We start from the raw sequence: 21,932 nt of genomic DNA on the forward strand, positions 1-21,932 counted from the left end.
GTATATATATATATATATGTATGATAATGACTCAAAGATTTAGCCCTGATAAAATATTTTTCTCAAAAAATGTTTTTCAAATGGAGTGTAGGAGAATCTAGGGTTTATGGCTCAAAGATATTTTCGCAAGCATAAGCCAATGTGCCTTTGAATCTTGCAATGGATGTGCAAAATTCACAAAAAAAAAAATATTAACTCCCAAGAATATTTATCAAATGAAATATGTGGGAGAAACTAAAATAATACTTTAAAAGTAAGGTATAAGAAATATATGCAAGATGAGAGTAAAAACAATATGATTTAAAAGAAAATGCCCAATATATATAAAACACTCTCATTAGAAATTGATTTTTCAAAATAATTATAAAGAGAGGATAAAGAAATAGGCTTAGGAAGATGAAAATAGGACATAAGAATTTGAGAGGTTTTTCTAACTAATCATCTTACTAATTTTGAGTTATGAAGGGGATGAAAATATGAGCATTGGGGATACAAATGTTTAATTATGCTTAATGAAAAATAACCTTGTTTAATTGCGGTAAAAAATTTTCTAACCCGAGAGGTTCGGTCGACCATATTTAAGGTTTGGTTAACTATATTACTAATTTTGGTTGACCATGTCAATTTTGAACTATGGATTTGGTCAACCGTATTAGGGCAATTTTGAACCCTTCATAGGTTTGGTCGACAATGAATAAGGTTCGGTTGACTGCTCATATGGGTTTGGTTGATCGTGGCCAAAATGAGCTACACATTTGGTCGGCCAAATAGTTGGGGATCAGACACACTTTGGTTCGGTCGACCTAGGAAGATATGTTCATTTTAGAATAGTTAACCATGCGAAATCAAAATATTGACTTCTGATCGTTCGATTGACTAAGGCTTATACACTGCTAGAGATTTGGTCGACTGAGGCTTAGTCAACTTTTGACTTTTCAACCATCAAGGTGTTCGGTCGACCAAGCTAGTTATTACTAGAATGGTTTGGTCAACTGGGATACTTAAAAATGAGAATTTATGTCCTGTTTAGCTCCTATGCTTTTTAAACCCTAGTGAACAAGCTGATGACATTTTAGTTTAAGGGTTTGGTTGACCGAGACTTTTAATTAAGCCCAAAAAATCTAACGTCGGTTGACCGAAGTCTGCCTATGGTATTTTGATTTCCCTATGGTCAGACTATGGCCTTTGAGCTCATTTATATCATGCATGCTATGCATTATTATAGACCCAATTAAAAATAATAATGCATTTACAATAAAGAACAAATGTCTTCTTCTTCTTCTTCTTCTTCATTTGCTCATCATATTCGTCATGGAATACGCTAGATGATATGGTCTTTATGTTCCTCCTGGTTTCCATCTCTTCCTTATGTGTACGCTAAAGCATTAAGCCTGCTTCAAGTACTGAATACACACATAAGTAACTTGCGGTTTGTCATTATCAAAACCAGGGATCGAACTCAAAAAGCCAACACAATCCCTAATTACGTGAGTAGGATTATACCTACGAGATCTATCTCACTTGATTCTAAATCTGCAAGTACAAAAACGAGCTCTAGAAGATGACCAAGAATCTTGTACTATATTCTTTGAAAATGTCTTGCTCCTGAGAGAGTGGGCTCGTAAGCGGCTACTAGGGTTTTCTTCTTTCACGAAAATGTCTACATCTATGAGAGTTTTTTCGTCTCTCATAGCTGCTGAATGGAGCGCGTGTATATAGGCTACAGCAGGGACCTCTGGGAAAATATGACTAGGGCTTCCCACATAATTAAGAATTCCTAATTTGACCCAAATTTATCCTTAATTACGTTAATTATAATTTATACCACTAAAGAATTATAATTGCACTATTGTCATATTTGAAATTAAATTTCGAGCTTCTATTATTAAATGCTTATTTATTTCCCCACATAAAGATTACAGATACCCATCTATTAAATTAAATTATTGAAAAATTTAATTAATTGACATATTAATTTCCTGAGACCTTCCACTTAACTTATTTGATGTGCTAGATTCAAAATCCACCTACAGGTTCTAACTTAATCAAAACTTATAAGCTTCCTCAAGGGGATATCATCAATCCCAATACCGGGACGTGAATTCCATCAATAATTAATGTTCACCATACACATAATGTCATCACCCAACTCATTGAGTATTTTGACCCATAACAGTCTCACTTTTCTATGAATCAAAGTAATAAACACTATATGCACATGTCCAGTAATTATATCAGGATTATGAGCATAAGCACTTATAATAACCATGAGCCATTAATTGTTTTATATAGTCAGTATAAAAACAATTACCCTAAGATAGTCCTGTTCAATACACACAAAGTGTACTAGCACAAGGAGTTGGAACTGTACCATTCCCAATAGTCAAAACAGACCTATTAAAACCTTGTGCTGCAATCCTACCAATGGTGTGTCCAATTTCATTTAAGACTGTGAACAATAAACTCATATTCAAAAAGAACTACTATGAACTAATGACCTAATCTTTTGTGTATAAGCCATACTCTACACACTAGATCACCTATTATATAGAATAAAAGACACACACGTATAATCGTTAAATAAAATCATGTCAGGCAAACATTGTTGACAAAGATTCTCATTGAAATGGAATAACTAAAATTATTAATAAATACTAAAATCGATTACATAAAGCATGTTTTTTAGTATAAATCCCTAACAATCTCCCACTTAGACTCAAAGCCATGCTGTCATACATCTCACTCCCATTCCTTCTACATGACTATCAAAAGTCCTAGCTGGTAAGCTCTTTGTAAACGAGTCTACGAGATTGCTTGCTGATGCAATCTTGATCACCATTACATCACCTCTCTGCACGATATCTCATATCAGGTGATACTTGCGCTCGATGTGTTTTGCCCTCTTATGGCTTTTGGGATCCATTGAGTTAGCAACCGCCATGCTGTTATCATAGTAAAGTGTAATAGGTGATTGTACCAAAGGCACCACTCCTAGATCCAATAGAAAGTTCCTAAGCCAAACGGCCTCCTTGGCTACCTCAGAGGTTGCCACATATTCGACCTCCATAGTGGAATCAGCAACACATGATTTTTTGATACTCTTCCAACTAATGTCCATAAGATTCCTTTCCTTCTTTCTACTACACCATTCTATTGTGGCATACCAAGTGCAGACAACTAGGATTCAATTCCCTCATCTGATAAGTAATCCATAAATTCTCTTAAGAGGTACTCACCACCACGATCATATCATACTATCTTGATACATTTATTTTGACACTTCTCCGTTTCTGCCTTAAATACCTTGAATTTCTCAAAGCATTCAGACTTACGGTGTATCAAATAAATATACCCATACCTTGAGTAATCATCAATGAAAGTAACGAAATACTCAAAGCCACCTCTAGCTTGGATATTCATGGATCCACACAATTTAGAGTGAACTAGTTCTAATGCCTCTTTTGCTTTATAGCCCTTGGCCGAAAGGGGCCGCTTGGTGATCTTACTTTCTAAGTAGGATTCACAGACTGGTAGTGCCTCCACTTCTAATGAACCTAATAGCCCATTTTGAACTAGCCTTGAAATCCATCTTAGATTAATATGACCTAGGCGTAAGTGCCAAAGATAGGTTTGGTTCAATTCAGAAGGTTTTTTTCTCTTACATGGTAGTTTATTAATGTTATTTAGTTCATTTAGTTGCACTATAGGGGAAACATGATTAATAATATAAAGACCATCCACCAATGTGCCAGAACAAGTAAAATGTTTATTTAACTTAATAACAATTGAGTTATTAAAATAAAGGGAATATCTGTGATCAACCAACTTTGAAATTGAGATCAAATTCCTTTTAATGGAAGGTACATAAAGAGAGTCTGTCAATATTAAAATCCTATCTTTACCAAAAGAAATTTTAATATCTCCTACCGCAACTACTGACACTCTCGTGCCATCTCCCAGAAATATGTAAATTTCCCCGTCACTTAGCTGGTGAGTTTGCTAGAACTCCTGCAAAGAATTGTAGATATGATTAGTGGCTCCCATATCTACACACTAGGTATTGGTAGATATCACCGCTAAATATGTTTCAACTACTAATGAATAAGATATACCTTTGTTGTTCTGTTTGGCGAGATAAACTGGACATTGTGATTTCTAGTGCCCTGGTTGCTTGCACTGAAAACACTTGCCCTTAGGCTTTTTCACTCCATCCTGTGGCTGACTCACTCAAAAAATGAGTAGCTTGAAAGCTATTCCAAGTATAGGAGTTATGTCGTGTAATATTCAGCCCAAAGGCTAGATTGTCTCCTCAGAGAATGCGTTTTAATATCAAGTTTTACGTTTTTCAAATTGAAATTAAAAAGTTATAGAACTCAGTTTAGATTCAAGATTTTCAAGATTAGTTGAGATTTACTTTTATAAATTGAATGAACATGCAATTTAAACCCTAATCCTAGCATGCACTAAATTAAATAACAAGAACAAAAACCCTACATTTAATCAGGCAAGCATCGAAACACGCTTTAACTAAAGATGATAAATTTAAACACATAATTAAAACTCACAATAATGAAACCCACTCAAACATAAACGCAGACGATAAAAGCAGAACCTTTAACAAGAATCAAAAACTTGAATCAAAATTAAACTTTTAATGATTTAAACGATAACAGAACATGATAACAATACAAACTTTAATAAGATGGACCCTAAACTAAATCAAGCTTTGAAAAAAATTAAAATTTTGAAAATATCAACTACTCTAATTTTCTTAAAAACAAAAGCACCTCTTTTCTTCTTTTTGTCCTTTTTCTCCTTTCTTTTCTTTTTTTTCTCGAGAAATTAAATGAACCTAGTTAAACAAAAAAGAAATTAACTCAAGCAAACAATACAAAAAAAAAAAACAACTTTAATATAAAAATAATACTCAATAAGGAAAAAAAAAAAGAATTTAAAGTTTCTTAATTAATAACTCAACCGAAAATTAAAAACTGTGTTGACCTTATAGGTCACGCCCGATTTTGATAATGACAAATACTCCGGTATTTAATAAATATCTAGTTCATGTGCAGGTCCATATTAGCAGATCATTAACGGCACGTGAAAGCTCAAAGTTTGAAGGCAAATTCATGCTCTTAATTGTAATATTTTTAGTGAAATTTGTCTGTAATAGTAATTAGGGTATTCGGTTGTAATAAGCACATACATCACATGCATGGTTTATCTTGTAAGCTCAAACCAAATCATAATGCAAAATGACCTTAGCATGACCTAAGGGTTTCAGTCGACCAACACCGGACTTTTTTGGTGTCTTCAAATTGGACCCCAAGTGATCCTAGGACACACACATTTACACATATGTTTGTTAGGCACTTGAATAGGGTTTGTTAGTTTTGAAATGGGACCAAAATGCACACATGATGCACTTTTAGTCGACCAGCCAAGCCAGTTCATTTTGGCGTGGTCGACCAAAACCTCCTTAGGTCAACTGATTGACCAAGGCCTTGGTCGATCGAACCAGAATAGTTCAAAAAGCCCCGGTCGACCGAAACCCTCTTTGGTCAACATTTTGACCACCCGGTCGGTCGAACCAAGTAGTTCAAAAAGCTCTGGTCAACCAAAACCTCCTTGGGTCAAAAGTTTGACCATCTGGTCGACCAACCACTTTTGTACTCCAACTACCTGGTCGATCGGAGGGTCCTCAGGAGAAATCCTAGCAGTCTGGTCGACCGAACTAGCCAGTTCAAAATGGTCTAGTCGACCGAAACTTGGAAAATTGAGAAATCGCCCTCTCCGGGTCGACCAAGCCTTCAGTTCAAAAGTCCCTTGGTCGATCGAAGCATTTGAGACTTGGTCGACCGAACTTGTTCTGGTCGATCGGACCTCTTGGGTTACACCTAATTTTTTACCATAGTTAAAATCTTTAAACGGGGTTAAAATGTTTTAAACGTCATTAAACTTTTCTAAAAATCCCTAATAGGTCCCCAACGATCAAAATTTTTGGTATGTCTCTATATACTCCTTCATTTGGGAGAATTAAGTATTGATTAGCAAAAACCAAAATCAAATTTCTCTCTCAAGCTAAATACTTCCTATTGCTCGTACTATCTCAAAATCCACTCAAACTTACCTACTTCATCTCAGTATCATTTGTAAGTGTATTTGAGTGTTATTGGTTTGAGGTTTTGCTCTCTCATTCTTTGATTGTTCGAATCGATTTTCTCAAGAGCATTACCTAAGTATTCTTAGGGAGCTTTTCTCGTAAGCCTATCTTAGGAAGACTTTGCTGAACTTCTAAGTGTTGCATTCTCATTGCAATATCTTAGGAAGTTTGTATTTGTTTTTGGCTTGCAAAAATATTTTAAAATGTACTAAAATATCTTGTGGTATTTATATCGATATATTTGTGAAAAGATATTTGTGTGTGTTATATTAATCTTTGTGGCAATATTCATTCAAGTCTACATCATTTGCTGAAATACAAAGATTACATATATCTTGCAAACCAAGCATAATACACTATTCACGTGATTGACATATTTGCTATTTAAGATATTTGAACATTGCATGATATCTTTGTTTAAGCTTCTTGATTGAGAACATCTAGAAATACAAAGATTGATGGTTGACACTCTTACGTACATATAACACTGATAGAAAATATATTTGAGAGTTGAAGTACTTAAACCACACTGAGCTTACATTATTAAATCATCTGTGGTGTTTGTGATTGTGCGCATTTGTGGTACAAATCTGCTTTATGTGAAAGTACCCTTATACTGTACCTTTTGTTTTTATATCTGAGAGATTTCAAGCATGGCCTGAGGGGGTGGTCATCTAGCCCAATAAGGATTGGTTAAGGTTGAGGTTAGCCCTGTGTTAATTTGACCTGGTTTGTATAGGTGCCACTCCACCTGTTTAAGTGAACAAGTTATTGTGATAATCCTTGTGCTGATTAGCCAAGGCGGGGACGTAGGCACTTGGCCAAACCTCGATAACATATCTACATGTCATCCTCTCTTTACTGCTTTCTGGTGCTTGTATGATTGTTTAAACTGCTTTATTTAATTTCTAGTATATTTACATTATTTGCACTAGATTCACCATAGGCTTGTGAACATACTGCTGTTAGAAGGAATACCTAGGAGATAAATTTTAAAAATACCAATTCACCCCCCCTTTTGGGATTACGGTAAAGCTAACAAACTGCACTTCACTTGAAATAATAAAAAGAAACAATTAATATTACTTAAAGTAAAATAGAAGAGAAAGAGAGAAGAAAAAAAAAACAGAGAGAGAAAGAGAGAAGAAAGAAAAAGAGAGAGAGAGAGAGAGAGAGAGAGAGAGAGAGAGAGAGAGAGAGAGAGAGAGAGAGAGAGAGAAGGAGTTTCGGGGCTGTGGTTATGGAGCAGCAGTAGGTTTAGCTCTCAGGGTATCGGTTGCTGGTAACTGCTTGTAGCAAGTCTGCAGATGGTGGTGGTTGCTGGCATCTAGTGGTGTTGTGGTCTAGTGTTGCAAAGGGTCTTTGGGTCTACTGGTGGGGGTGATCTGGCCTAGAAGTGTCACGGTTGGCTAGAGCAGTGATAATTGCCGCAGAGGGATGTGGCTGTAGCAGGAAGTGACTCACGGCAGCAGTGGAGCAGCCGAGAGAAGAGGGAAAAATAAGGGAGAAGAAAGGAGAGGGAGAGAGGGACAAAGGGAGAGAAAGAGAGACTGAGAAACAGAGAGGCCTGAGAGACAGAGAAACTGAAAGAGGTTTAGGGAGAGCTTGAGAAGAAGGAGAGAATGAAAGGAGGAAAAGTTAGAAGGGAAAGGGAAAGGGAGCCCCTGCGGGCTTGCTTTCGAACAGGGGAAAAAAGGGAAGTTAAATAGAGAAGGGGAGGGGTTGTCCTATGCGAGACTCAGGTCCAGATAACCCGACCCAGCCTGCATCGCTGGGTCACATCAAAGGTAATGTATTTTTTTCTTCTTCTTTTTACTCCTTTATGAACAACACTAATTTCGATCCTCCTGGAGGCCATTTCTCTCAAAACTCAAAACACAAAAGTTGTAGATAATATTATCATATTTCTCTATAATTTTGAATCATCTCAGTCAGAATTTGGACGAAAAAGTTATGCACAAATTACGAATTGTTGCCGATTTTCCCAAAAATTTTCCTACAATAAAAAAATGCCAAAAAATCGTAAATTACTCAATAAAACTCAAAGATTATAAATATGACACTTTGTTAAAATATTGAGAGTAATTAGGCATTTAATTAAAAATATAAGTCCTAATGCTCAGATTAAAGCACCTAATTACGTAATTTAAGTGCGTAATCACACCCTCCAACTAATGTTTCACTAGTCTCTAGCAAATGACGTGACTGAATTTCAGGGGCAGTATCCACAAATACTAACTCTAGCGAACATGAAATTAACGCATTCTAGGGGCATTTTGCATTCCCAGAGAATCCAAGATGCCTACTACAAAAGATTAATGTGAGTTCCTTAATATGGACATCCCAAATTCCATGGCTACAATATCCCTAAGAATCTTGAAAGATAACCCAAAAATTGTGTAGGATAACCACCTCGTCATGAAACTTCTAATGAGCTTTAAAGAGATCATAGGACTCCAACAAATGCTTTATAAGAAAAACTCACAACCTTTTAGATTAGACCTCAATTAAAATCTTATGCACACTAGTCACCACTCTAATTGGCCTATAATCACTCGCATTTGCATCAAGTGATCCTTATTATGCAAAAGAATAATAGAAATAGAAGATAGAACTAATAGTAATACATATAACATTGCTAACATGAGACTCATGAACAACCTACAGAAAAAATCATGAACAACAATGGCAGTCAATCCTATAGTTATAAAAAATCAAAAAAAAAAAAAATCCAAGAAAATGACTAAAAAAAGAGCCCACAAAATGCAAGAAGGCAAATTCCCAATCAAAGCAGTTGCAAAGGTGGAGAAAAACCATTGAAAACGTGAGCATTCCCAACCCGCTCAACCCCCCAAAACAACTCAAAGAACTACAAAAAGAGAACAGTTCTAATTCCATAACATTGTAGCATTGTTGTCCCTTCCAAGACCATTAAAATTGGTAAACAAAAAAGCCTCCATGGACACCAGAAAAACATAAACCTTTCCAAAAAGAAAGTGCATAACTTATACCCCAAGCTTCTAAGCAGAGCAAAGAAAAAGAGGGTCTCTTTTCACAATTAAAACATTGCACACACCCAAGAGATCAATCCTTATAAGGCCACCTAATCAGTAATAGATGGTGTTAAATAATTGTCAGCCCAACTTAGGTCTTGACCTTCAAAAAGACCTCAAGACCCTAGAGTCCTGTCTAGTTAAAGGCCAAAATAAATCTAACAAACTAAACAATGAAGAAGGCTCAACAACCTAGGGCACTAAGATATTTTTTAAATTCCTAACAAAAAAAAAAAAAAAAAATCCCTTTCAACAACCACAAAAGAGGGACTAAAATCCAAAGAAGGATGAATATAAGATACTAAAGCTGACTAGGATTTTAGAAATACTACTAACAGGGATTTAAGATAGCTGCATAGGTGAATACCTCATTGAAGGTACCCAACTCTGAGCATGAGAAGCACTTGGTAATACTACCCTGCTTTTTAAGTCAAATGTTACGAAGGTAAATATGGTGAGAACTATGACACCCATAACCTTTAGGCCACAGTAAATTTAAATTAAATTTCTTTGATCAATTTGCGTGTTTTTTTTTTTTTTTTTTGGCTTTGTTTTGCATTAAACAAGTTCATACTAACCATGTCATTCATTAATTGTGTTAACTGATATTTGAAATTCACTCAATTTATTAATGGTAAGAGGGGCTCAGATGAAAGAAAATTATGAGGAATATTGTGAAACCAAAACAGCATAAGAGTTGGAGCAGAGAGAGAGAGATAGGGGAAAAAAAAGGAAAACAAGATGGGCCATGCTTAAACCAGGTGCGACTCCTGGCAGCACTACAAACCAGCAGCAGCCACATGGAAGCTTCCAAACCAGGCCCCAACACATAGCGCATAGATGGAAGCACCGTAGCACCGCTGTCACCACCACCTACTGTAGTCCTACCATGTTTCCAACCTAGAAGGAGACACTTAGCAGGCAGCTGGCAGCGAGTAGCTGCTGTCTTAACCATTTCAACCCTACAGAGCAGCCACAACATATAAAATACCACAAAGTCTTCTATAAACCTTAGTTATGGAGGGAGAGAGAGAGAGAGAGAGAGAGAGAGAGAGAAAGAGAGAGAGAGAGAGAGAGAACTCTGCAGAAAATTAGGGAAATTTAGAGAAAAATCTATAAAATTATAGGAAATTTTCAGAGGGAAACTTAAACCTAGTTTGAAGAAGCTGAAAATCAAGGTACGTGTTATTAATTTTCATTTATTCATCTAGGCATTTTGGGTATTCAAAGCAAATAGACGTGGAAGCTTGCATGGAACTGAATCCTAATAAGGAAGATTTAAGCTTGCTATTTCTAATTACTTGATATGGCAGCATATATGTTCTCTTTCGTTGTCATAGCTACATATTTAATTTAATTGGAAACTTTCCTATGGATGATGGTTTTATTTAGCATGGCATTGCTTGTGTATGCATATGCTGAATTGCTATTGTGTGAAATAGCTGATGTTGTTTGTTTTTTGTGGATGTGATATTGTTTAATTTGAGTAAGTAGGGATTGTCTCCTATGGGTGAAAGGCCCAAAATCTCCATAGGGTATTTTCGCATTAAGCAGTGGTTGGGCAATCTACAATTTGGAACTTGTTTGAGATAAAATTGCATTTGTTTGAGACAACACTGCTATGTTGGAAAAAACATCAAAATTCATGCTATTTGAATGTTTTGTGATGGTACCTTTGGATGAAGAGATTGCTTACAATAAGGGTGTGTTCATGCACATGGCTTAGAATAAAGAGAGTATTCATGCACCATAAGATTATGCATGCATATAAGAAATCATTTATTAAAGTATGGAAATCTTTATTTGAATGAGGATTGAGAATGTCTACTGGGCTTGTGGTTGCTCACCCTACTCCATGACAATTTCAGGGTCAAACTGAATGAGAACCCCATCAGTTAAGTTTTGCAAGAAATTAACATTTTGACATGTATTACAGACTGGCAAGAAGATATTATAGATATTAAGCATATATTTTGTTGGCAGACATATATTTAGTCTAGGCTGTGTAAAAAATGATGTATGTAAAGAACAACCCAATGTAAAGAGCTTGTCAATGAAGGAAAAACTTTTTGGTTGCTTCATCAAATATATATATATATATATATATATATATATATATATATATATATATATATATTTGTGTGTGTGTGTGTGTCCAAGTGTAGGCATAAAATGATTCATGTAACCAATCCTACCTTGTGAGACTTAAGTTTTATTGTTGTTGTAGACTTTGTTTGTGGTACACATGCTTAACAAATCTAGCAATGTTAAATTGAATTAGGACAAAATATAATAAAAAATTATATTAATTTTTATCTAAATTTAGACAAATTTAAATCCAAAACATGAAATCTTCGAACAGAAATAGCAATGCATGTAGTTTAATCCTTTATGTAATTAGATGAACCGATACTCACATCCTTATCAGCTGCCTATAATATTAGATCGAGCTTGTCTTGTATAGGCAAATTATATATTATGTCATAAAGTTCAAACTTCAGTTTAATAGATGATTTAACTTCTGGATTGCATGTTTGGATTGATATATCTTGTGAACTGCATGCTGGTAGTGGACATAAGGATTGCATGCTTGATTGGAATTCCACCTACATGGCTTATGCAGTGATGTGTATTGCCTACTGGTAGATACTTTTAGGTTGTTACATGTCTTAATCTAAATGACATCCGTATGATGCAAAAATATTTTGAATTGCATACTTTTATGACTTGCAAGTTTGGGAAATGTTCTATTTATAGACGACATGCTGCCAAAAATTTGTTGACTTTTTCCCAAAATAATCATAGCCATATACCATATGCTCATATGGTTATAATGTGTTGAATGTTAAAATATTTTTGAAAGAATGAGTGAATTTCAAATGAACTTTGAACTTCATCTCTAAATTTACTTTTGCATATGCTAAGTGAAAATTCTATCAATCATGGACTCATTTGCATTATTTGATTATTATAGTTGTTTTAGAGTCCTATAGAAGCCATGTAAACCATAAAAATCACATTCTATTTTTTCATAGAATTATATTCTGATATATATTGTTTATGGGATGCATGAACATGTTACATTATTTAATGCTTATTATATGAAGCTCTTGTGCACTCGTAAAATTCATTACTGGTTGGATTATTGTGAATTGTTTATTGTAAACACCTAGGTTTGGAGCATATCTCTATGGAAAATGTCATATTTATAGGAGAAATGCTGCCAAAATTTTTCAAAAAGCGTATACTAATTTTTTTAACTTTCTTAATTTGTAGGATTTGCAACTGTCACAACGTCAGCACGATGTCATGCACTACGGATGCAGCTTTTGACTTTTTGTGTTATCTGAACAAATGAAATTTTTGTATTTGAATTTGAATTTGTATAATGTATTTGTATTTAAATTTGAATTTGTATAATATATTTGTATTTAAATTTGAATTTGTATAACATATTTGTATTTGTATTTAAATTTGAAGTATAATTTGAATTAGAATTTTGAATAATTTATGAATTTTTTTAGCAATTATGGCTTAATGTTATGTATATGAAAATGTAATTATAGATTTTTACAAGAATTAATAATTGGAAAAAAAATTAATTTAACATTATTAGTGACGATTTTAAAATCATCACTACTAATTGTCCAATTTAAGTATTAGTGAAGGTTTCAAAACCGTCACTAATAGTATGGTAGTCACGCTTTTATTCATCACTAAAGTCTTATTATTAGTGACGGTTTCAAAACTGTTACTAATAATTGTCTTTTTAAAAAGTTTTAGTTAAGGTTTTCAAACCATCACTAATAATAAGGCTTTAGTGACGGTTTTAAAACTGTCACTAAAGCCATAGTATTAGTGGTGGTTCCTATGAGCAATAGTGACAATTTTCAAACCATCACTAATAATAGAGCATTAATGACTAATTTAGAACCTTCACTAATACTATGACTTTAGTGACGATTTTAAAACCGCCATTAAAACCATAGTATTAGTGACGGTTTCTATGAGTAATAATGATGATTTTCAAACCGTCACTAATAATAGGGCATTAGTGATAAATTTAAAATCGTTGCTAATACTATGGCTTTAGTGACGATTTTTTATCGAGCTGGTGTAGAATCTATAGTGACGGGACTTAGGTTTTTAGTGACAATTTTAATCTGTCACTAGTTTTCTATTATTAGTGACGGTTTGAAAATTCATCACTAATAAGTATTAGCAATGGCAGATATAGCAACTAATTCAAAACCATGACTAATAACCTTATTTTTTGTAGTGAGAAAGGTATATTTTGAGTGTATGTATGTTAAATGTAGGTTGGCTTATTTTATAGGAAATATATATATGAATTTTACTACTAAATAGTGTGGTATGAGTATATAGGAATGTTGTGTGGAAATATGTTATATGTGTGAGATGCAGGATATATAGGAAATGAATTGAGTATGAAAATGTTAGATGAAATATGCTGCATGTGAGTGTTAATGCAACCATGTAAAATAGCTGAAAAATGCTGGGTAAAATAGTCGAAAGATGTTAGGTAAAACAGCTGAAAGATGTTAGGTAAGATAGCTGAAAGACGTTGGGTAAAATAGTTGAAAGATGCTGGGCAAAACATATGAAAGATGTTGGGTGTGAAATGAAATGAAAATGGAAATGAATGAAGAAATATGAAATGTGAACAATGTAAAATGTGAAAGAGTCATGTAAAGTGAAACGCTATGAAATGTCAAAGTTAAGAACATGAACAAATGTGAATTATAGAATAATGACAAACAAAATAATGTATTATGGTATTATCAATATTTATGTTAGTATAACATGTTACGTTTGGGTAAGGCAAACTCCACCTGAGGGCTTGTTGAGAAAGGCGAGTGCCTTGGTTGTAGGTGTTGCAGTAGGTTGCATAATGTGTTAGGGTAGAGAGAAACTACTTGCATGGGTGGGTAGATTTTCCTATTTTTGGGAGCCTCGCCGGTAAACTTTTGTATGAACTATGTGAGTACGTGATTAATCTATCTGATGCGAACCTCAACCGACACGCGTTGAGACCCAGCAAACAAGGTTGGAATGCTTGCCCAAGAAAGCTAAAATTCAGATTTTGGATAGATATGAATGGTAAACCTCGACCCGTTGTTTACGACAAACAAGAACCTTGGTATATACGACCTCAACCCATTGTTTAGTGCGAAACAAGAACCTCGGTATAAGGAAGACGCCACAAACGGTGGTGGAAAGCCGTTTGATAAGTCGTTGGTGAACGCCACGGGAAATCCCGATAAGTTCAAATAGTTCTTCAAAGAACCAAGAAGCAACAAAGCCTCACATTTTTATTCCATGATCAATTCCATCCTTTGTTCTTACAATAAGAATGCTTTTATAGGCATAGCCTAGGAGACAAAGCATTATACACTTCAAACCACTCTCAACAACTCTTAACAACTTACTAAGACTTCTTGCAAGATTACAAATTAGACTCAACAACTCTCAACAACTTACTAAGACTTCTTGCAAGATTACAAATTAAATATAACACAAAAGTCAAAGGTAGGCTTAACAAGTCATGCAAGCAAACAAGTTGTCTTACAAATTACAAATTAAATATAAAGAAAAAAAGCCAAAAAGTCAAATCCCCTAATTGAATAGCACACCATTAATAAGGAGATTACAGCCATTAAGCAAGATTAACTCCATCACAAACTTGAATTAAGTCTAGTAAGTCTTCATCTTTCTTTGGGCCATGCTTGGAGTGCCCCATTTTTGAATAAGCCCAAATATCTTGAATCAGCCCGTGAAGTATTTCTTTGATCTTCTTGGATCTCGCTCTGATGATAGGCCCAACTGAAACATATAATGGATCCTTCCATGGTGCTTATTGATTCTCATCACTATCACTTCAGGGCTTACTTAGTAAGGTGAGTGCCCTGGTATGCTTCAACTGTGGGCTTTGGGTTGCCTAATGTATTAGAGCAGAGGGGTGCTACTTGTATGCGTGGGTAATCACCCTTATCCTTGGGTAATTTCGTGGGTAAAATGTCTTGCTTGTGTTTGATTAGGAACAGGAAATGATTTCAGAAATTGTGCTAATGACTTGCAAATGATGAAAACGAATACTTATGTTATTTACAAACCTCATGTTCGCCACGTGCTGTTTTAATATATTGTTTCTTCTCTTATTGAGATGTGTCTCACCTGAATATGAATTTATGTTTTTTAGGACCTCCATGAGATCGAGCTTAGATAGCTCGAGGTTATTACAACATTTTTTTTTTCGGTTATAGAAAGGAAAATGGTATAATTTTGGTGATATTTTTGGGATATATATTAAGTTATGCTTTATGTTTTATGTTTTAAGTTTTATAAAATATGGATGATTGTATATACTGGATGTGTATATATAAGAATACAGGTGATGAATAGTTATTTTGGATTATAGATAGAAATAGTAAACTCTGGTATTATATTTGTGGAGATTATTTTTATGTTTTCCGCTGTGTACATGGTACTAGAATGTAGATTATTAGGTAAATGAATGGATTAGTAGCACTCTGGGCCCACATAGAGGGTCGGGGCTTTACAAATGGTATCAGAGCAGTGTCTACCCGGAAGTGCGATTAGATTCACATTGCCTGGTTATGGAAATATTTGTGTATTATGTTAGGGATGATTTATACAAGAGTATAGGATTGAGTTGCGATAAGGATAAGGATGGGTAGATTAAGAAACCGTTAGGAATTTTGAGTTGTGTTTCGTAAGCTTGGGGATAGAAATCCCTAGACAATCTTCTGTGTTTTTCTGAAGAAGTAGTTAGCTTGAGAAAATCATGGTAAATTCATCAATGCTGATGTTTTCGAGCAGAAAAATTAGAACTTGGAATTTGAACTTGAAGGTTAGGTTGGTTGATTTGTGGAAAAAAAAAAAAAAAAAAAAATCTTTGAAGAAGAATAATTTAGGTGATGTGATTAAATGGTTTGTGGTTATGTTGGGTGTTTGATATTTAAATTGGAGTATAGGAAAATGTGTGGTATGTGGTTGACTAGTTGATTTTAGAGGTTATGGTATTAGGGGAAACCAGCAAGTACATCTAGGTAGAGGTGGATCAGCACGAGTGTGCCCGTTGATCCCGACTGAGCCAAATAATGTCAAAGGTGCAGGTATAGGTTTATGATTAAGATAATAATGATTTAATTTGGTTATGAATGATTGAGAAGTTTATATGATGATTTTATTTCATTGTGGATAATGTAGGAATTCATTTGATATAAATATTGGGATATAGTGAGTTAACAAATGTTTGAAATGAGGAAATGATTGATTAGTTGGTAAAAATTTCGAGGGTAAAATTCTTTGAAGGAGGGAAGAATATAATAACCTCGAAAAAAGAATTTTAAAAAATTAATTAATTAAAATTATTAATCAATTAATTAGTTAAGCATTATTAAATTAATGTATTAAATAAACAAATAAAAAGAAATAGTATGAAAAAAAAATTATGAGTAATTATTAATTAATTAATTAATTAGTTAATTAAATATTATTAAATTGAATTAATTTAGTTAAGAAAAATGGTGGTTATATATATATATATATATATATATATATATATAAGTATATAATATAATATGATATTATGTTAATGAATATAGGAAAAGAAAAAAAATAAAAAAAAAAAAGAAAGAAGAAAGTTAAGAAAGCTGAGAAGCTTTTCAGATGAAAAAAGATTTCAAAGATTTCTCCAGTGCCTCTCTTAGTCTCTTATTTCTCGTTGTCTCCTCCGTTTCTCTCTCTCTCTCTCTCGCTCGCTTTCTCTCCTCATTTCTCAGCAGATATTCGGCTAATTGGGAAATGGAAGGTATTGTTGGATTCCTAACTCCGCCACCGACATTTCTAGCATAGGCACCATTCCTATGGTAAGACAACTTTTCTCAATTTACTCAATTTCTCTTTAGATCTTTAGCTAAATTTTAGATCAGGCACCACTATGGGGTCCTAGTCGCAATCGTCGCCATTTTGGCGTAAGTAAATTTCCAATTTGGGTTTCCTAGGCCCCACTCCAAAGCAAGAGTGAGATTTGGGGAATTAGGTAAATTAGTTATATTTGAGGGTATAATTATTTATTTGGAATTTATGGGCCTAGGAAATATTAAAATAGTATTTAATTTAAGATTGATTTAATGGAACTAGGATTTTTGATTTAGTGCTTGGGTAAGCGCTGTAGGTATCTTTTCGAGGTCCTTGTTGGCGTAGTTCAAGAAATCAGGTTAGGGGAAAAATATATATTAAACCAGAACTTTTATGAATTTAATAGAAAATGAATTGTGTTATATATACGTGTATACGTTTCGGTATGAGTTTAAAATGCCAACAATTTTAATTATTTTTTTTGAGCTTAGGGCTATTTATTAGATACGTATATGCGAAAATGAACTGATGAAAGTGAAAGATATTTTGAGGATAATTATGTAAGATAAGATAGGTATATTTTGAGTGTATGTATGTTAAATGTAGGTTGACTTATTTTATAGGAAATATGTATGAATTTTACTCCTAAATAGTGTGGCATGAGTAAATAGGAATACTATGTGGAAATATGTTGTATGTATGAGATGCAAGATATACAGGAAATGAACTAAGTATGAAAATGTTATATGAAAAATGCTGCATGTGAGTTTAATGCAACCATGTAAAATAGTTGAAAAATGTTAGGTAAAACAATTGAATGATGCTGGATAAGACAGTTGAAAAATGTTGGGTAAAACAACTGAAAAATGTTTGGTAAAACAATCGAAAGATGCTGGGTAAAACAGCTAAAAAATGCTAGATAAGATAACTGAAAGATGCTGGGTAAAATAGCTAAAAAATGTTAGGTAAAACAACTGAAAAATGTTGGGTAAAACAGCCAAAAGATGTTGGGTAAAATAGCTGAAAGATGTTGGGTATAAAATGAAAATAGAAATGAAATGTGATGCGAGCAATGTAAAATGGGAAAGAGCCACGTAAAGTGAAACGCTACGAAATGACAAAGCTGAGAACATGTACTAATGTGACTTGTAGAATAATGGCAAAAAAATAATGTATTATGGTATTATCAATATTTTTGCTAGTAAAACATGTTACGTTTGGGTGAGGCAAACTCTTCGCCTGAGGGCTTGGTAAGAAAGGCGAGTGCCTTGGTTGTATTAGGTGTAGCAGTAGGTTGCATAACGTGTTAGGGCAGAGGGAAACTACTTGTATGGGTGGGTAGATTTCCCTATTCTTGGGAGCCTTCGCCGGTAAACTTTTGTATGAACTGTGTGAGTACGAGATTAATCTATCACTTGAGGGCTTACTAAGTAAGGTGAGTGCCCTCGTATGCTTCAACTGTGACCTTTGGGTTGTGTTGACCATATTGGTCACGCCCGGTTTTGATTATGACAAATACTCATTGTATATAATGAGCGTTTGAGGTTTTGTGCAGGAATAAAAAATGATAAGATCAAAATGTGCACAAAACAAGAGAAGCTTGAAGACCAAATCATATTCATTGTAATATATTTATATTGGTCTGTAATAGTAATTAGGGGCATTTGGCTTGTAATAAGCTCACACACATCACACATATGATTTACTACGTAAGCTCAAACCGAACCATGAATGAGAAAAAACTATAGAAAGACCTTAAGGTGCACCTTCGGTCGACCGACACCCAACTTTTTCGATGTCTTCAAATTAGACCCCAAGTGACCTTAGGACACACATATATTTCACATATGTTTGTTAGGCACTTGAATAGGACTTGTTTGGGTCAATACGGGACCGAAATGCACACTTGGTGCACTTTCGATCGACCAGCCAAAACAGTTCATTTTTGGCCTGGTCGACCGAACCTTACCTAGGTCAACCGTTAACCTAGGTCCCGGTCAACCGAGACCATGTAGTTCATTTACTCCTGGTCGACCGAACCACTTGGGAGTCAACATTTTGACCTCCCGGTTGACAGACTATTTTTGTACTCCAACTACCTGGTCGACCGAAGGGTCTCGGGAGGATTCCCAGCGGTTTGGTCTACCGAACCATGCAGTTCAAAAAGGCCCGGTTGACCGAATCTCAGAAATTTGGGAAATCACCCTTCCTCGGTCGACCGACCACTCAGTTCAAAACACCCCTAGTCGACCGAGCCATTTGAGTTCTGGTCGACCGAACCATTTTTGGTCGACCGGACCTCTCGGGTTGGTCCTATTTTTACCGTGGTTAATATTTTTTTTTAAACAGGGTTAAAATGCCTTAAACGTCATTAAACTTTTCTAATAATACCCAATAGGTCCCCAACGGTCATATTTTCTCCCTTGCCTATATATATGTGTTCATTTGCAAAGATTAAAGGGGGATTAGTCACTTTGATTTGGGAAAATTCTTTGAAAGACCAAAACCCTATAATACTCATTTCCAAGCTCCACACACTCAATCTTACCTTCCCATATTGCCTACATCATTTGTAAGTTGGTTTTGAGTGTTTATATTTAATAGGTTTGCTCTCCCATTCATGTTTGATTGATTTATTTTCATTGAGAGCTAAACCTGAGTATTCTTGGGAGACTTTGTAAATAAGTCTATCCTAAGAAGACTTTGATAGATCTTCTAATATTTGCACCTTCTTTGCAACATCTTAAGAAGATTGTATTTGTTTTTTTTGGTTGCAAAAACATTCTCAAATATCTACTGTGTTTTATCTTGAAAATATTTGATGAGATATTTGCTAATGTGATAAAATCTTTGTTACAATATTCGCTAACTCATATATCCCTTGCTGAATGCAAAGATTGAATAGCTTTTTGCAAACCAAACTTATACGTTGCTAGAGCTTCATATACATATATGTATTGAGAAAACTTGTTGATTGAAATATATGAAGTTTAGACAATATCTTTGTTTGAGCACTTAGATTGAATATCCTGTGATACAAAGATCACTTAGGTTTGCACTCTCACGCACTCATTACAACGATAGTAAATCTATTTGAGAGTTGACATCTCAGACCACATTGAGCTTACAAATTATTTCATATTTGTGGTGTATATTATTGCGTGAATTTGGATACATATCTGCTTTACTTGAAAGCACAATCATTGTACCATTTCATTGTAATACACTTTGGTTGTATTTCTAGGCACGGGCCTGAAGAGGGAGACTAGCCCTGGAATAGTCCCGGATTGGCTTAGACCCGGTTAGGAAAGCTAGGTGTGTCGTCCTATTAAGGCGTGTAGGTTGAGATCAGCCCCGCTAATTGACCTGGTTAAGGTTGAGGTCAGCCTTGTGTTAATTTGACCTGGTTGTAAACGGTGCTGCTCCACCCTTAAGTGAGCTACTAGTGGAATCGTCAAGCTTGCGAGCTTGAGACGGGGACGTAGGCACAGTTGGCCGAACCCCAATAACATATCGTGTGTTTGCTTACATTTCCGCACTTTACATTTACCGCATATGTATGTTATGGGTGAATGATGTGTATAACATAATTTCCATATTATATTTATCTACGCATTTGGAAATTGCATAGACAAGCCCTAGGTTGTGCATATACCGTTGTTGAATACATTAACCTAGGAGAAAAAGTTTAAAATTCCAATTCACCCCCCCTCTTGGGAATACACAAATTCTAACAGGTTGCGTAATGTATTAGAGTAGAGGGGTGCTACTTGTAAGGGCAGGTAATCACCCTTATCCTTAGGTAGTTTCGTGGGTACAATGTCTTACATGTGTTTGATTAGCAATGGGAAATGATTTAGAAATTGTACTAATGTTTTGCAAATGATGAAAACATATACTTATGTTATTTACAAACCTCATGTTAGCCACACGTTGTTTTTATATATTATTTCTTCTTTTACTGAGATGTGTTTTTACTCGAATATGAATTTATCTTTTTCAGGACCTCCACGAGATCGAGCTTAGAGAGCTTGAGGTAATTACATAATTTTTTTAGGGTTATAGAAGGGAAAAGGGTATAATTTTGGGGATATTTTTGGGATATATATTAAGTTATGCTTTATGTTTTATGTTTTAAGTTTTCTGAGATATGGGTGATTGTGAATACTGGATGTGTATATATACATATATATATATATATATATATTTATATATATAAAAATACAAGTGATGAATAGTCATTTTGGATTATAGATTGCAATAGTAAACTCTAGTATTACATTTGTGGAGATCATATTTATATTTTCAGCTGCATACGTGATATTAGAATGTAGATTATCAGGTAAATGAATGGATTACTAGCACTTCGGGCCCATATAGAGGGTCGGGGTGTTACACACAGGGGTCCAAGTAAATTAAAATTTAAATTCAAATTGACGAACAAATTTAAATTCAAATTCAAATTCAAACTCAAATTCAACTAGTAACCGAGTCTCCTCTCCACCCATCAGTGGTATCAGAGCGTCTAGGAACGCTAAAATCCGTCAAACAGAGGCAAACAAAGAAAAAATCAGATTTTCTCCCATTTTTGAAGTTGCTTCAACTTCAACATTGAGCATACCATTGTGAAATTAGACTCGAGATGATTCCAACAGTGAAAACCACATCTGAAACGGACACTGTGAGAATCCGCACGCGCTACCACGCGCCTCCCACGAAGACAGCGTCTTTCCCACACCATGCACGCACCGACAAATCCTTCGGCCTCTGACAACAAGCACCCACGCACCCCAAACGTGTCTTTTTCGCCC

The sequence above is a fragment of the Malania oleifera genome, chromosome 8 (genome assembly GCF_029873635.1).
Source record: "Malania oleifera isolate guangnan ecotype guangnan chromosome 8, ASM2987363v1, whole genome shotgun sequence".
Taxonomy (NCBI): Eukaryota; Viridiplantae; Streptophyta; class Magnoliopsida; order Santalales; family Ximeniaceae; genus Malania; species Malania oleifera.